The sequence below is a fragment of the Bufo bufo genome, chromosome 1 (assembly GCF_905171765.1).
Source record: "Bufo bufo chromosome 1, aBufBuf1.1, whole genome shotgun sequence".
In the NCBI taxonomy this organism is placed as follows: domain Eukaryota; kingdom Metazoa; phylum Chordata; class Amphibia; order Anura; family Bufonidae; genus Bufo; species Bufo bufo.
This window is the reverse complement of record NC_053389.1, coordinates 34,823,741-34,840,347: the sequence shown is the minus strand read 5'-3', so window position 1 is coordinate 34,840,347 and position 16,607 is coordinate 34,823,741. Positions and strand designations below refer to the sequence as shown.

The window sequence follows — 16,607 nt, the reverse complement described above, 5'->3', positions numbered from 1 at the left end:
GGGGGAAACACAGGACGATGACGATACGCCTCCCACAGAAGACAGCTTGTCTTTACCTCTGGGCAGCCTGGCACACATGAGCGACTACATGCTGCAGTGGCTGCGCAACGACAGCAGAGTTGCCCACATTTTAACGTGTGCGGACTACTGGGTTGCCACCCTGCTGGATCCCCGGTACAAAGACAATGTGCCCACCTTACTTCCTACACTGGAGCGTGATAGGAAGATGCGCGAGTACAAGCGCACGTTAATAGACGCGCTACTGAGAGCATTCCCAAATGTCTCAGGGGAACCAGTGGAAGCCCAAGGCGAAGGCAGAGGAGGAGCAAGAGGTCGCCAACGCAGCTGTGTCACGGCCAGCTCCTCTGAGGGCAGGGTTAGCATGGCAGAGATGTGGAAAAGTTTTGTCACCACGCCACAGCTAACTGCACCACCACCTGATACGGAACGTGTTAGCAGGAGGCAACATTTCACTAACATGGTGGAACAGTACCTGTGCACACCCCTCCACGTACTGACTGATGGTTTGGCCCCATTCAACTTCTGGGTCTCCAAATTGTCCACGTGGCCAGAGCTAGCCTTTTATGCCTTGGAGGTGCTGGCCTGCCCGGCGGCCAGCGTTTTGTCTGAACGTGTATTCAGCACGGCAGGGGGCGTCATTACAGACAAACGCAGCCGCCTGTCTACAGCCAATGTGGACAAGCTGACGTTCATAAAAATGAACCAGGCATGGATCCCACAGGACCTGTCCATCCCTTGTGCAGATTAGATATTAACTACCTCCCCTTAACAATATATTATTCTACTCCAGGGCACTTCCTCATTCAATACTATTTTTAATTTCATTTTACCATTATATTGTGGGGCAACCCAAAGTTGAATGAACCTCTCCTCTGTCTGGGTGCCGGGGCCTAAATGTGTGACAGTGGCCTGTTCCTGTGGTGGGTGACGGGAGCCTGATTCTCTGCTATGACATGAATACAGATTCTGCGCTGACATAAGGCCAGATTCTCTGTTACGGGACCTCTCTCCTCTGCCTGGGTGCCTGGGCCTAAATGTGTGACAGTGGCCTGTTTCAGTGGTGGCTGACGTGAAGCCTGATTCTCTGCTATGACATGAAGACAGATTCTGCGCTGACATAAGGCCAGATTCTCTGTTACGGGACCGCTCTCCTCTGTCTGGGTGCCGGGGCCTAAATGTGTGACAGTGGCCTGTTCCAGTGGTGGGTGACGTGAAGCCTGATTCTCTGCTATGACATGAAGACAGATTCTGCGCTGACATAAGGCCAGATTCTCTGATACGGGACCTCTCTCCTCTGCCTGGGTGCCTGGGCCTAAATGTGTGACAGTGGCCTGTTCCAGTGGTGGGTGACGTGATGCCTGATTCTCTGCTATGACATGAAGACAGATTCTGCGCTGACATAAGGCCAGATTCTCTGTTACGGGACCTCTCTCCTCTGCCTGGGTGCCTGGGCCTAAATGTGTGACAGTGGCCTGTTCCAGTGGTGGGTGACGTGAAGCCTGATTCTCTGCTATGACATGAAGACAGATTCTGTGCTGACATAAGGCCAGATTCTCTGTTACGGGACCTCTCTCCTCTGCCTGGGTGCCTGGGCCTAAATGTGTGACAGTGGCCTGTTCCAGTGGTGGGTGACGTGAAGCCTGATTCTCTGCTATGACATGAAGACAGATTCTGTGCTGACATAAGGCCAGATTCTCTGTTACGGGACCTCTCTCCTCTGCCTGGGTGCCGGGGCCTAAATGTGTGACAGTGGCCTGTTCCAGTGGTGGGTGACGTGATGCCTGATTCTCTGCTATGACATGAAGACAGATTCTGCGCTGACATAAGGCCAGATTCTCTGTTACGGGACCTCTCTCCTCTGCCTGGGTGCCGGGGCCTAAATGTGTGACAGTGGCCTGTTCCAGTGGTGGGTGACGTGATGCCTGATTCTCTGCTATGACATGAAGACAGATTCTGCGCTGACATAAGGCCAGATTCTCTGTTACGGGACCTCTCTCCTCTGCCTGGGTGCCTGGGCCTAAATGTGTGACAGTGGCCTGTTCCAGTGGTGGGTGACGTGAAGCCTGACTCTCTGCTATGACATTAAGACAGATTCTGTGCTGACATAAGGCCAGATTCTCTGTTACGGGACCTCTCTCCTCTGCCTGGGTGCCTGGGCCTAAATGTGTGACAGTGGCCTGTTCCAGTGGTGGGTGACGTGATGCCTGATTCTCTGCTATGACATGAAGACAGATTCTGTGCTGACATAAGACCAGATTCTCTGTTACAGGACCTCTCTCCTCTGTCTGGGTGCCGGGGCCTAAATGTGTGACAGTGGCCTGTTCCAGTGGTGGGTGACGTGAAGCTTGATTCTCTGCTATGACATGAAGACAGATTCTGCGCTGACATAAGGCCAGATTCTCTGTTACGGGACCGCTCTTCTCTGTCTGGGTGCCGGGGCCTAAATGTGTGACAGTGGCCTGTTCCAGTGGTGGGTGACGTGAAGCCTGATTCTCTGCTATGACATGAAGACTGATTCTGCGCTGACATGAAGCCAGATTCTCTGCTATGGCATGAAGAGACTGATTCTCTGCTGACATGAAGCCAGATTCTTTGCTATGGCATGAAGAGACTGATTCTCTGCTGACGTGAAGCCAGATTCTCTGCTATGGGACCTCTGTCCAATTGATATTGGTTCATTTTTATTTTTTTAAATTTAATTTTAATTAATTTCCCTATCCACATTTGTTTGCAGGGGATTTACCTACATGTTGCTGCCTTTTGCAGCCCTCTAGCTCTTTCCTGGGCTGTTTTACAGCCTTTTTAGTGCCGAAAAGTTCGGGTCCCCATTGACTTCAATGGGGTTCGGGTTCGGGACGAAGTTCGGGTCGGGTTCAGATCCCGAACCCGAACATTTCCGGGAAGTTCGGCCGAACTTCTCGAACCCGAACATCCAGGTGTTCGCTCAACTCTACTCTTTACCTCCTCATGCTCTCGGCATTGGGGTCCACCAGATGCCCTTTTCAATCTGGGTGGCCGTGATCTGGTCAGAGATGCTGAGCGTTTTGTGAATCAGTGTGAAGAGATAAAATCAATGTCTGCAATCACTTTATTTATATCAGACACCTCTCCTTATAATTGGATGAGGTCACATAACATTTTGACAATTGTTAATAAGACACACATGAGACGGTTTAAATGTTGTATCTACTTTAGGGGAGATCCAGAGGAAGGACACATCTGTCGCTGTTAGGTAGGGACACATAGCCACTTTTACAGACGCACTTCTCAACACAGACTGCTGGGCAATTTACCAGGATGTTAGGGTTTGGTTGAGGGGGGCAGTCACTGCCGCATGGGAAATATGTTTGGTTCCTGCTGCAGAAATCACACTTTACTATTGCCACACATTCACCTAAGCCACTATCTACAGTGCCGCTTCTACAGACACATCCTGGAGAACTCTCTTTAGGGCAGTCAGGCTTCAAGTTATCACAGGTTGGTGTACAGGACTCATATACTTCGCCTCCTCTACATGAGGCTACAAAAGAAAAGAAAAAGAAGAAGAAGAATTAAGAACAAGTAAAAACAGTGTTATCCCTTCCCGGGGGATATTTGTAGTATCAGTTCCATTCAGCTCAATGAAGATGAATACCAGATGCAACTCATGGCAGGAGAGGTGATGGTTTTGAAAGAAAGCAGCCATGGTTATGTCATCTAGTCCAGACCCTTAGCCACCACAGAGGCTTAGCGGTCACATAATTGTTGGGCACATATTACTGCTGAGGTCAGTCAATGGCTACACCAGTGCGTATCACCATGGATGGTTCACAGAGGAACAGAAGGAGCATATACCGGAGCACCATTGCTGGAATAGAACAGCATTGACTAACTTAAAGGGGTTGTCCGAGTTATTTTTTTGTTCTATCTATGTTCCTAACTGGGCAAATGTAACAGCTTTCCAATTAACTCACTTTATCTCTGGTGGCTGGTTTCTCAGATTTCACTGAGGGTCACATGACCTGTGATGTTAGCTTCTCTCCCTGCTCTGATAAAGGTCGTTTACAAGCCTGTAAACGAGAGTCACTGTGCTGGCTACGCCCCCTTCACTGCTGTCTGCTCTCTCCTAGGATTCTTAACCCCTTCAGCTGCACACACTGGGTATCTGCAGCAGTGACAATTCTGGGCACAGACTAAAGAGAGCATTGCACAATGAGGTAGGGGGAAGATCCTGTGTATATTAGCAGTGTCATTATACAGGTGGGACTTGTAGTTCTACACATACAACATGCTGCTGAGTCTCCCAGCAGGCAGACAGGTCACTCAGGGCAGCTCTTGTATTCACTCCCTTAGCAGTATCATTATACAGCTGGGACTTGTAGTTCTACACATATAACATGCTGCAGAGTCTCCCAGCAGGCAGACAGGTCACTCAGGGCAGCTCTTGTATCCAATCCCTTAGCAGAGCAGGGGGAGGGGCAGAGATTGTTTTTATTGCATGTAAACAAAGGGCCAGAAGAGAACCAGCGAAATGAGGAAATATATATATATTTTGCATAAAACTTGCTTAGCTTAGTTATATATTGCTGCCCATCAGATTTTTAGTGCTATATATTTTTTTTTCAGAACTCGGAAAACCCCTTTAATGGGTTTTTCTTTACTTTCATTTAGACACTTTCTCAGCCCTGGTTTAAACTTTAGTTGGAACTAACTTTAACTAACCTAAAAAAAAAACAATGAACTGACAAAATAAAGTAATTATTAAAGGAGACCAATGTACAGTATGAATATAGGATAAGTTGAAAGTGACCAAAGAGCAAGGATGGTTTGTTAATCTGGGAATACAGTATCCTAGGATACTCCAGGTATAGGGTGTGACGCCAGAAAGTAATCAACAGCCCGTTCTTCACAATGGAGAGGCCTAGGTCCGTAGTGCTACTCTGAGATACCAGGTGTGTGATGTCGTCAGGTACAGAAAGTGAATTTAGTCAAATCGTTAATGACGAGTTTCAGGTCTTCGCTCATAAGGGATTTATATGAGGGGAGACCTTTCTTCTGAAATGCTGTGGATAGGCTCGATCAGCTTTGTACCTATTGAAATCACTAGAGAAGAATGAGCTTTTCAAAAATTCGATTTGGACGCTTCGCTGAATTCTAAGAAAAAATTTGATTTGAATTGCAGGAAGAGTGTATCTTGGGGTACATCACTGTGCAGTGCTGAAGCATGCATAGCTAGTCCATTGTGGTAGTGAAATAGTTACTGTGTATCGGTATCACAGGTAGATGACAGGCGTCACTCTTGGATTAAGTTCACACTGACCAAATATCTGAAGTGTGAACTAAGCCTTACAGGTCAGTGTTAGCATGGGGATACAACTGATCAGTTCTTTTCCGGTATAGAGCCCCGAGGACGGAACTCTATGCCGGAAAACAAAAAGCAAGTGTGAAAGTACCCTAAGGCCTCTTTCACACGAGCGTGTCCGGATAAGGTCCGGATGCGTTGCGGCAAACCCGCGCGAGTAGGTACCCAATTGCAGTCAGTTTTGACTGCGATTGTGTTCCGTTGTTCATTTTTTATCGCGCGGGTGCAATAGATAAAAAATGGGTGCAGTGATAAAAAACTGAATGTGGTACCAAGACCCAAACTTCTTCACAGAAGTTCAGGTTTGGGTTCTAGGTTGTGTAGATTGTATTATTTCCTCTTATAACATGGTTATAAGGGAAAATAATAGCATTCTGAATACAGACTGCATAGTACAATAGGGCTGGAGGGGTTAAAAAAAAATAAAAAAATATTTAACTAACCTTAATCCACTTGTTCGCGCAGCCCGGCTTCTCTTCTGTCTTCTTCTTTGAGGAATAGGACCTTTGATGACGTCACATGGTCCATCACATGATCTTTTACCATGGTGATAGATCATGTGACGGACCATGTGATGAGCGTAGTGACATCATCAAAGGTCCTATTCCTCGAAGAAGAAGACGGAAGAGATGCCGGCTGCGCAAACAAGTGGATTAAGGTGATTTAAATTATTATTTATTTATTTTTTTAACCCCTCCAGCCCTATTGTACTATGCATTCTGTATTCAGAATGCTATTATTTTCCCTTATAACCATGTTATAAGAGAAAATAATAATGATCGGGTCCCCATCCCGATCGTCTCCTAGCAACTGTGCGTGGTGAAAATCGCACCGCATCCGCAATTGCTTGCGGATGCTTGCGATTTTCCCGCAGCCCCATTCACTTCTATGGGGCCTGCATAGCGTGAAAAACGCACAATATAGAACGCAAAAATGATGCGTGAAAATCACTGCTCCTGTGCACAGCCCCATAGAAATGAATGGGTCAGGATTCAGTGCGGGTGCAATGTGTTCACATCACGCATTGCAGCCGCGCGGAATACTCGCTCGTGTGAAAGAGGCATAAGTGTGCAGAGCTGGTACAGCCTATTTGGAAAAGTAATGACGGCTTGGGGCTCTCCACCTTGGCTCAGCACGAGCCATCAGTTCTCTGAAATGTGCAGAGTCAACCACCTGGAAAGGGCAGGATTGAAGTAACAGCAACGTGGCCAGGAGCAGGTTCAGCTTCTGCACTGTTGGTTGAGTGCCTGCATACAGTTGTTTCTTTGCAATCGCCTCAGTCATTGATTGCTGGCGAAAGGAGTGACGAGGAGTAGGAGAATCAGGACCAGTAGATGATGAAAAGGAAACACAGCTCCCTTCTGCTGAGGTGGTGGAGCCCTCGCTGCTTAAAAAGAGGTGGGGGCCGCTGGGAGATGTGTCAGACTGTACCGCTACATTAAAGCCACAATTTATTGATGCAGGGCCGTGGTGCCAATATTGGCACCCTGGCTGCGCTTCACCTTCTGCCCACAGATCCTACATACAGCCATGCTGACATCTTCTGGCGGAATGAAAAATTTCAACAATGGCAAAAATGGCAGTTTACCCCCACCACTGCGTGATGATTGCCTGCCTCTGCCTCTATGAAGTCATGCACGACTAGTTGTTTCTGGACAGGTGGGCTCTTGACTAGCAGACTGTCTACCGTTTGGCTCCAGATATCACATTGCTACGACCCTGCTGGCTCACGACCATGCTTGCACCCTGCTGGCTCAGCAAACCACTTCCACCCTGCCACTGTCTCATTGGCAAGCTGCCACCCTCACTCCATGATGATGTAACCCCCTCTTCACCTGGCTCCCACGTGCAATCGGCTACATCATCATCCACTACTGTCTGCTTTTCACTTATGTCACCCTCACCAGTCTCATGGCCGTGTCCCTTACCGCTCGCAACACCTGCTCCCCCGTGACTCTCATTTTCGCTTTGTGCATGCCTACAGGAGGAAGCAGCGGATCTCTCCTCCAAATTTGGGCTGGGCAGTAGCTGCTGACTGTTCTCAAGCAGAAGGAGCAGAAACAGAAAGAGGCAGGTTCAGGACAGGTGAGGGCACATGCCTACTAAGTGTGGTGTCAGAGGAACCCACCAGCTCCTGGCCGTGGTTGTGTGATGTCAGTTTAGATGATTTTGAAGACTGAGTCAACCATTCCAGAACAGTAGGATTGGTTGTCAAAACTGACTACTGGATGACACTGGCAGCTACCACCACTCCTTCTTCTGCTGCTACTTCTGCATTTTTGCCACTGCCTGTTCCTTTGAGGGGCCCCGGCACCTCTTTGTACAGTAACTGAATATGCAAAATAAGCTATTCAATATCAATGTGGACACCCCAACAACAGTTATATTACACAGGTTATTCAAGGCATGATAAAATTGCTTATCTATTCAACAAGGTATTCGCCGTTCAATTAATTATATATATATAATATCTGTGCCCTACACAGGGGATTGATGCAAACTGCATCCTATGGATCCCTTCAGATTACAGAGCTTGTACTGTGCTGCAGTCTCCCTATGCTCTCCCTACACTGTCCCTGTAGTCTCCCTATGCTCTCCCTACAGTGTCTGAAAACTCCCCTTACAATCTCCCTACACTGTCCCTTCACTGTCCCTGTAGTCTCCCTATGCTCTACCTACAGTGTCTGAAAACTCTCCCTACAATCTCCCTACACTGTCCCTATCCTAGATTATACTATTAAAAACTTTGTAAAACACTTTCTCTAGCACTTGTCATGTCTCTTCCTATGCTCAGTTCACTGTAAAATGGTGGAGACCAGGCAGGATGAGGCTTTTTGTAGGGCTGTGACATCACTGGCTATTTGCTGATTGGCTGGCTGCACGGCATTATGGGTTATCCCTTGGTCCCGGACTTCTTACTTTCACTTTGTAACATTTGCAGAAGCAATTTAAGGAAAAAAAAAAAAAGATGTTACCACGAAATTCGGATTTGTGGCAAATCAAATTTTTCCTGAATCTCAAATCAAATTCCAGTTTGTTAACTCTGATTCACTCAACACTAGACATCACTCACATGGTGAGGGGACAACTTGGATTTTGTTACTCAGTAATGCTACCAGCTGGGGCTTCTGCGCTATGAAACCCTGATCGGTGGATTAGTGTCTGGTGGCACATCCTTTACTTGGAGTACCCAGCTATTCTACCTTCCCCTTATGCTAAGTCAGAGATGAGAATGTAGTGTCTCCCGCACGCCCCTTGGCTTTCTGTAGGAGGACCCGAGGACTATATATGGAGAATATGTATGGTGAAATCTAAGACTTATATAGTAACAGTTATAATATAATGTATAATATCACATGGAACAAAACGGAATACAATGAACAAGTCGTTATCGGAATAAATCCTTACGTTTGACTGATCGTGCAGCAATGATTGGGAGGAGAACACCTACAAAATAAAAAATAAAAATTATTGGTCTGTACATTCTACAGAAGAATCCAAAGAATATACAATTGCAGGGTTTATAAAGAAACTGGTACTGTATATTGTGGTGTCAGCATTGCAACAAGATGAAAGGAATTAGTGGGACTAGTGAGGTAGAAACTGTAATGGTGTCTGGACACCATAGGGTCCCTCAATGAACGATAGCTAGGTATCCACAATACTATGCCCCCTCCTACGTGAAACATATTCAATATTAATTTGGAAGTATCTGTCTTCTAATGAGCAGACAGAAGACACTACTGAGTATATGCATTACCAACTAAAGACCAGACATTGACTATACCATTGCCCATCATGATGCAGACATTGTACTACACATCTCAATCGACTATAGTCTGTAATGGAAAGGTCTATGTTTACACATTAGCAGATGGTATTGACCTAAGGGAAATCATTATATATTCATCAGCTTCTGAAACATACAGAGGCAAGTGTAGCGTTGTATGTAGCTGATTGGTGTTATTTAGTTTATCAGATAAATTGTTCTTGAGATTGTGCTGAGACTTCCTGCTCTGAAAGGGAGAGAAAGAGCTGCTAGAGTCTGAAATCTAAACTGTTCATTGGTTATCTACAGAGACCTCACTGACAATGAAATACTAGTGATATAAATAGTAATAATGGATGCGCTTTCACATGGATGGGTATTGCAGTAAGACACCATAGTTTATATATATATATATCATATGTGCAACTCACCCAGGCATATACACAGCAATGTGATGGCTCGTGTCATGTTTAGCTGGGAGGTCTAAACTTTTTCCTGTAAATGATGACTTAAATTGATTAAAGTGATAAACATTATCAGAGGTCTGCAGATATATTCACAGGATTCATACACTGTCTGTTCTTGAACCCAGTTGCGTCCTCACCCCAACACACACACCATGATGGCACATTGAGTAAATCTGTTGACATGTTCAAAATGTGACAATCTATTCTCAGAATGAAGTCACCTCCACAATCAACTGATCGATGTGGGTGCAGCTACTTTAATCAGTGGTGATCAACATTTATCTCTAGGGGAAGCTCCATGTGTTTCCCTGCAGTGGCCACCTCAGGGGAAATGTGGTTCTACATGCCAGACTTTCAAATGTATAGGCAACCATGTAACACATGGTCACAAAGAGTTTGTTATGGTGGGAACATGTTCCATGAGATCCATATGCCCCAAATGAACGGATGAATCTTTTAAGAAAGCAAGAACATAAAAGACAAGTCAGCTATGAGGGGGACTCTGTTGCAGGTTGACCACATTTGGGTTCCCATAGACAATGCTTTCTCAGCAAAAGTATCTTCCTTTCCCTCATTTCTCCTAGAAGGGGGTGGTAAAAACAAGCACTAGATCCTTCATAATCATGAGCTCCATGTGCAGCCCCAAAGTGATGCCCCACTGAGATGATAGAACAGGGATGGTCAACCTGCGGTCCTCCAGTTTTTGCAAAACTACAACTCCCAGCATACCCTAATAACTGTAGGCTGTCCAGGCATGGGAGTTGTAGTTTTGCAACCGCTGGAGGGCCGCAGGTTGGGCACCCCTGTGATAGAACATTCCCTTCATATTGGGCCAATTATATCTTTTATGGATAAGAGAAGAAGCTTTGGTACCTACCTGGATGATGCACGTGTGATGATGAGTATGGTCTTCTGGTGATGCAGAGATACTACCGGTGCTCTATTATATATACATTGAGGGTTTAGGTGTGTTCAGAATGTGACCTCAGATCTATTTTTGTGTATAATGTGTAATACGACAGTCATCCGAAGAGATGGCGCAACTTTATGCAAACACTGTACCTTTACTCTAAGCTAAAATTACAGGTGTACCAGCAGAAGGATCCGGCTTCTCACGGGTGTATTTCATCTATTTCATTCAATGTTTGTGTGTGTCGTTAAAAGATATCGACAGTATCCCCCATAACAGTGACCTCTACAGCACCCCGCCCCCTTAACAGCGAACTCCACTGCCCCTCACTCCTTAACACTGACCCCCCACAGTGCCCTGCCTCCTTACAATGGGATGTCTACAGCAGCCCGTCCCCTTAACAGTCAACTCCACTGCCCCTCACTCCTTAACACTGACCCCCCCACAGTGCCCTGCCTCCTTACAATGGGATGTCTACAGCAGCCCGTCCCCTTAACTTTGAGCTTCACAGCAGCCCACCCCTTTAACAGTGAGTTTCACAGCACCTCACTCCCTTGACACTGACATTCTCAGGGGCACGCCCCCTTAACAGTATCCTATACAGCACCCCGCCCCTTTTACAGTGACCTCCACAGTGTCTGCCCCTTTAACAGTGACCTGCCCAGTGTCCATCCCTTTCTCAGTGAGCTCCCCAGTGTCCGTCCCTTTAACAGTGACATCCACAGTGCCCGCCCATTTAAGTGACCTCCACAGTGCCCGCCCATTTAAGTGACCTCCACAGTGCCCGCCCCTTAACAGTGATCTCCACAGTGCCCATCCCTTTAACAGTGACCTCCACAGTGCCCGGCCCTTTAACAATGACCTCCACAGTGCCCACCCCTTTAACAGTTACCTCCACAATGCCCGCCCCTTTAATAGAGACCTCCACAGTGCCTTCCCCTTTATGTGACCTCCACAGTGCCCATCCCTTTAACACTGATCCTCACAGTGCCCGCCCATTTAACAGTATAGGAGGTAATGAGATCCGCACACCCTATTAGGTGAAGGGTGCCCACGGAGGACGAGGGGTCGTCACGTAGTAAGTGAAGAAATCCGTGGCACACCAAAGTAGATTCAATGCAATTTCGACCGGATGTCTCCACAGTGAATAACTACAGATCCCTTGACAAAGGCCAGACATATGGCCGAAACGTTGGGACACACTATACAACTGTACACTGCTCCTACCCGGATGTATTGATTATATATGTGAACATATGAAATATGAAATGATGTAAAACATCAACTAAATTATTAAATTGCATTGAATCTACTTTGGTGTGCCACGGATTTCTTCACTCGCCCATTTAACAGTGACCTCTAGAGTTGCAGCCCCTTTAACAGTGCCCGCCCCTTTGACAGTGACCTACATGGTGCCCGCCCCTTTAACAGTGACCTCCACAGTGCCCGCCCCTTTAACAATGATCTACACAGTGCCCGCCTCTTTAACAGTGACCTCCACAGTGCCCGCCCCTTTAACAATGATCTACACAGTGCCCGCCCCTTTAACAGTGACCTCCACAGTGCCCGCCCCTTTATCAGTGACTTCCACAGGGCCCTGCCCCTTTAAGGCTGGGGCTACACGACGACATGTGTTGTGCGACATTTTGTCTCAACAATTTTTATAATGATAGGCTATGGTGTCGCACTGCGACATGCGACATGTTGTGACTGCGACACGGTACAGTGCAGCAGAGACCAGTGCAGCAGAGACCAGTGCAGCAGAGACCAGTGCAGCAGAGACCAGTGCAGCAGAGACCATAGTCAGTTTATATAGTTGTTATATACAGTAGTGTTATATATTTTAATATGCACCTTGTGTTTTGTTATGCGCGTGAATCAGTCAGCCCCGCCCACCCCCTAAGCCCCGCCCCAGAACCCCCCCCCCCCCCCCCCCCCCCCCCCCCACCCGGTCCCTGGGAAAATTGTCTTGCATGAAACTGGTCCTTGGGGCAAAAAAGGTTGGGGACCACTGCTCTAAGCGATACCACAATTCTCCTGTCCAGACCTTCTCCTATTGATATTAGCTGATCATCAGGGGTTTCTGAAGCTGGACCTACGTCGATCAGCGGATGCCAGGCCAGCCCCAATACAGTATGTAGGGTGCAATCTGCAAAACAAAGAGATGCATGGATGGCACATGTTTATAAATAGATCAATGCATGGATGTGTGATCCACATGTTCTATCATACAGATGGAGTAGAGATACATTCAGTATTTTGTTGGCCTCTTATCCAAAATCTCCCAGCATTCTCTGATTGTTCAGTGTCTGCAACAGGAGTCCTATGGTGCAGCTCAGGAGTAAAATACAGGATATAACTAGCAGAATAGTGAGTGCAGCTCTGGAGTATAATACAGGCTGTAACTCAGGATCAGTGCAGGATAAGTAATGTATTTATACAGTGACTCCACCAGCAGAATAGTGAGTGCAGCTCTGGAGTAGAATACAGGATGTAACTCAGGATCAGTACAGGATAAGTAATGTAATGTATGTACACAGTGACTGCACCAGCAGAATAGTGAATGCAGCTCTGAAAGATAACACAGGATACGTCATGTAATGTATGTACACAGTGACTCCATGGATAGGATAGTGAGTGCAGCTCTGAAGTATAATAAAGAATGTAACTCAGCATCAGTGCAATATAAGTAATGTATTGTACCATATGTACACAGTGACTCCACCAGCAGCATAGTGAGTTCAGCTCTGGATTTACAGAATGTAGTTTCTATGTGATTGATAGCTGACCCACAGGCACCAAGTGGTGAGGCAAAATCTTAGGTACAGGAAGGCTGTGTATGTGCTACATTTTAAATGGTCCAAGATCAGGGCAGGCAAAAAAGGGTCAATACAGAGGTCAGGCAAAGGTCAGATCAGGCAGCAGAGGGTTAAAATCCAGTAAACAGGCACAGGTCAGTAGAAGGGAAAACAATGAAAATTGGCACATCTCTGCAGGAACTAGTGAATAATTGCTCATGCACCTTTCCTCAATGAAAACTGCCATTAGAACTCCAGGGTTGCCAGCCATTGGCCAGCAATGATTAGGGTGTGCTTGCGCTGGCCGTTTAAAAGCCGATGTAAACGCACACGACCTACATGCAAAAGATGAGTGGCCTCGCAAAGAAGTAGGCCACAGCCTGTATAGAGGCACAGAGCAAGCCCAACCCTTACAAAGAAGGAGACAGTGGGAGATCGGTCTGGGCTGCCTGGAAAGTGAGCAGGTCAGCTGCAGCCACAAGCTGCCCCTGTCACAAGGAACAGTACAAGATCAGAAATGTATATACATAGTGACTCCACCAGCAGAGTAGTAAGTGCAGCTCTTGAGTATAATACAGCATGTAACTCAGGTTTAGTTCAGGATAAGTAATGTGATGTACATACACAGTTACTACACTGGGAGAATATTAAGTGCAGCTCTGGAGTATGATATAGAAAGTAACACAGGATCCGTACAGGGAAAGTAATGTAATGTCTGTACATAGTGACTACACCAGCAGAATAGTGAGTGCAGCTCTGGGGTATAATACAGGATATAACTCAGGATCAGTACAGGATAAGTAATGTAATTTATTTTCACAGTGACTCCACAAGCAGAATAGTGAGTGCAGCTCTGGAGTATAATGCAGGATGTAACTCAGGATCAGTACAGGATAAGTAATATATGAACACAGTGACTTCACTAGCAGAATAGTGAGTGCAGTTCTGAAGTGTATTACAGAATGTAACTTGGGATCAGTACATGTGATGCAATGCAATGTATGAGCATAGTGACTCCAGCAGAATAATGACTGCAGCACTTAAGTATATACAGTACAGACCAAAAGTTTGGACACACCTTCTCATTCAAAGAGTTTTCTTTATTTTCATGACTATGAAAATTGTAGATTCACACTGAAGGCATCAAAACTGTGAATTAAAACATGTGGAATTATATACATAACAAACAAGTGTGAAACAACTGAAAATATGTCATATTCTAGGTTCTTTAAAGTAGCCACCTTTTGCTTTGATTACTGCTTTGCACACTCTTGGCATTCTCTTGATGAGCTTCAAGCGGTAGTCCCCTGAAATGGTTTTCACTTCACAGGTGTGCCCTGTCAGGTTTAATAAGTGGGATTTCTTGCCTTATAAATGGGGTTGGGACCATCAGTTGCGTTGAGGAGAAGTCAGGTGGATACACAGCTGATAGTCCTACTGAATAGACTGTTAGAATTTGTATTATGGCAAGAAAAAAGCAGCTAAGTAAAGAAAAACGAGAGGCCATCATTACTTTAAGAAATGAAGGACAGTCAGTCAGCCGAAAAATTGGGAAAACTTTGAAAGTAAGGGCTATTTGACCATGAAGGAGAGTGATGGGGTGCTGCGCCAGATGACCTGGCCTCCACAGTCACCGGACCTGAACCCAATCAAGATGGTTTGGGGTGAGCTGGACCGCAGAGTGAAGGCAAAAGGGCCAACAAGTGCTAAGCATCTCTGGGAACTCCTTCAAGACTGTTGGAAGACCATTTCAGGGGACTACCTCTTGAAGCTCATCAAGAGAATGCCAAGAGTGTGCAAAGCAGTAATCAAAGCAAAAGGTGGCTACTTTGAAGAACCTAGAATATGACATATTTTAAGTTGTTTCACACTTGTTTGTTATGTATATAATTCCACATGTGTTAATTCATAGTTTTGATGCCTTCATAGTCATGAAAATAAAGAAAACTCTTTGAATGAGAAGGTGTGTCTAAACTTTTGGTCTGTACTGTATATATATATACACTGCTCAAAAAAATAAAGGGAACACAAAAATAACACATTCTAGATCTGAGTTAATTAAATATTCCTCTGAAATACTTTGTTCTTTACATAGTTGAATGTGCTGACAACAAAATCACACAAAAATTTAAAAATGGAAATCAAATTTTTCAACCCATGGAGGTCTGGATTTGGAGTCACACTCAAAATTAAAGTGGAAAAACACACTACAGGCTGATCCAACTTTGATGTAATGTCCTTAAAACAAGTCAAAATGAGGCTCAGTAGTGCCTGTATGACCTCCCTACAACGCCTGTGCATGCTCCTGATGAGTTGGCGGATGGTCTCCTGAGGGATATCCTCCCAGACCTGGACTAAAGCATCTGCCAACTCCTGGACAGTCTGTGGTGCAATGTGACGTTGGTGGATAGAGCGAGACATGATGTCCCAGATGTGCTCAATTGGATTCAGGTCTGGGGAACGGGCGGACCAGTCCATAGCATCAATGCCTTCGTCTTGCAGGAACTGCTGACACACTCCAGCCACATGAGGTCTAGCATTGTCTTGCATTAGGAGGAACCCAGGGCCAACCGCACCAGCATATGGTCTCACAAGGGGTCTGAGGATCTCATCTCGGTACCTAATGGCAGTCAGGCTACCTCTGGCGAGCACATGGAGGGCTGTGCGGCCCTCCAAAAAAAATGCCACCCCACACCATTACTGACCCAATGCCAAACCGGTCATGCTGGAGGATGTTGCAGGCAGCAGAACGTTCTCCACGGCGTCTCCAGACTCTGTCACGTCTGTCACATGTGCTCAGTGTGAACCTGCTTTCATCTGTGAAGAGCATAGGGCGCCAGTGGCGAATTTGCCAATCTTGGTGTTCTCTGGCAAAGGCCAAACGTCCTGCACAGTGTTGGGCTGTAAGCACAACCCCCACCTGTGGATGTCAGGCCCTCATATCACCCTCATGGAGTCTGTTTCTGACCGTTTGAGCAGACACATGCACATTTGTGGCCTGCTGGAGGTCATTTTGCAGGGCTCTGGCAGTGCTCCTCCTGTTCCTCCTTGCACAAAGGCGGAGGTAGCGGTCCTGCTGCTGGGTTGTTGCCCTCCTACGGCCTCCTCCACGTCTCCTGATGTACTGGCCTGTCTCCTGGTAGCGCCTCCATGCTCTGGACACTACGCTGACAGACACAGCAAACTTTCTTGCCACAGCTCGCATTGATGTGCCATCCTGGATAAGCTGCACTACCTGAGCCACTTGTGTGGGTTGTAGACTCCGTCTCATGCTACCACTAGAGTGAAAGCACCGCCAGCA

General features: G+C 46.4%; 1 long non-coding RNA gene across 1 annotated transcript; it reads right to left on the bottom strand.

Annotated features, from left to right (window-relative positions):
• Positions 1–3,091: 3,091 nt before the first annotated feature.
• Positions 3,092–10,547, bottom strand: LOC120993203. Its single transcript, XR_005777163.1, has 4 exons — positions 10,476–10,547; positions 9,563–9,626; positions 8,771–8,809; positions 3,092–3,541 (listed from the first exon to the last, which is right to left on the bottom strand). It is a non-coding gene; the product is annotated as an uncharacterized LOC120993203 (long non-coding RNA).
• Positions 10,548–16,607: the final 6,060 nt, after the last annotated feature.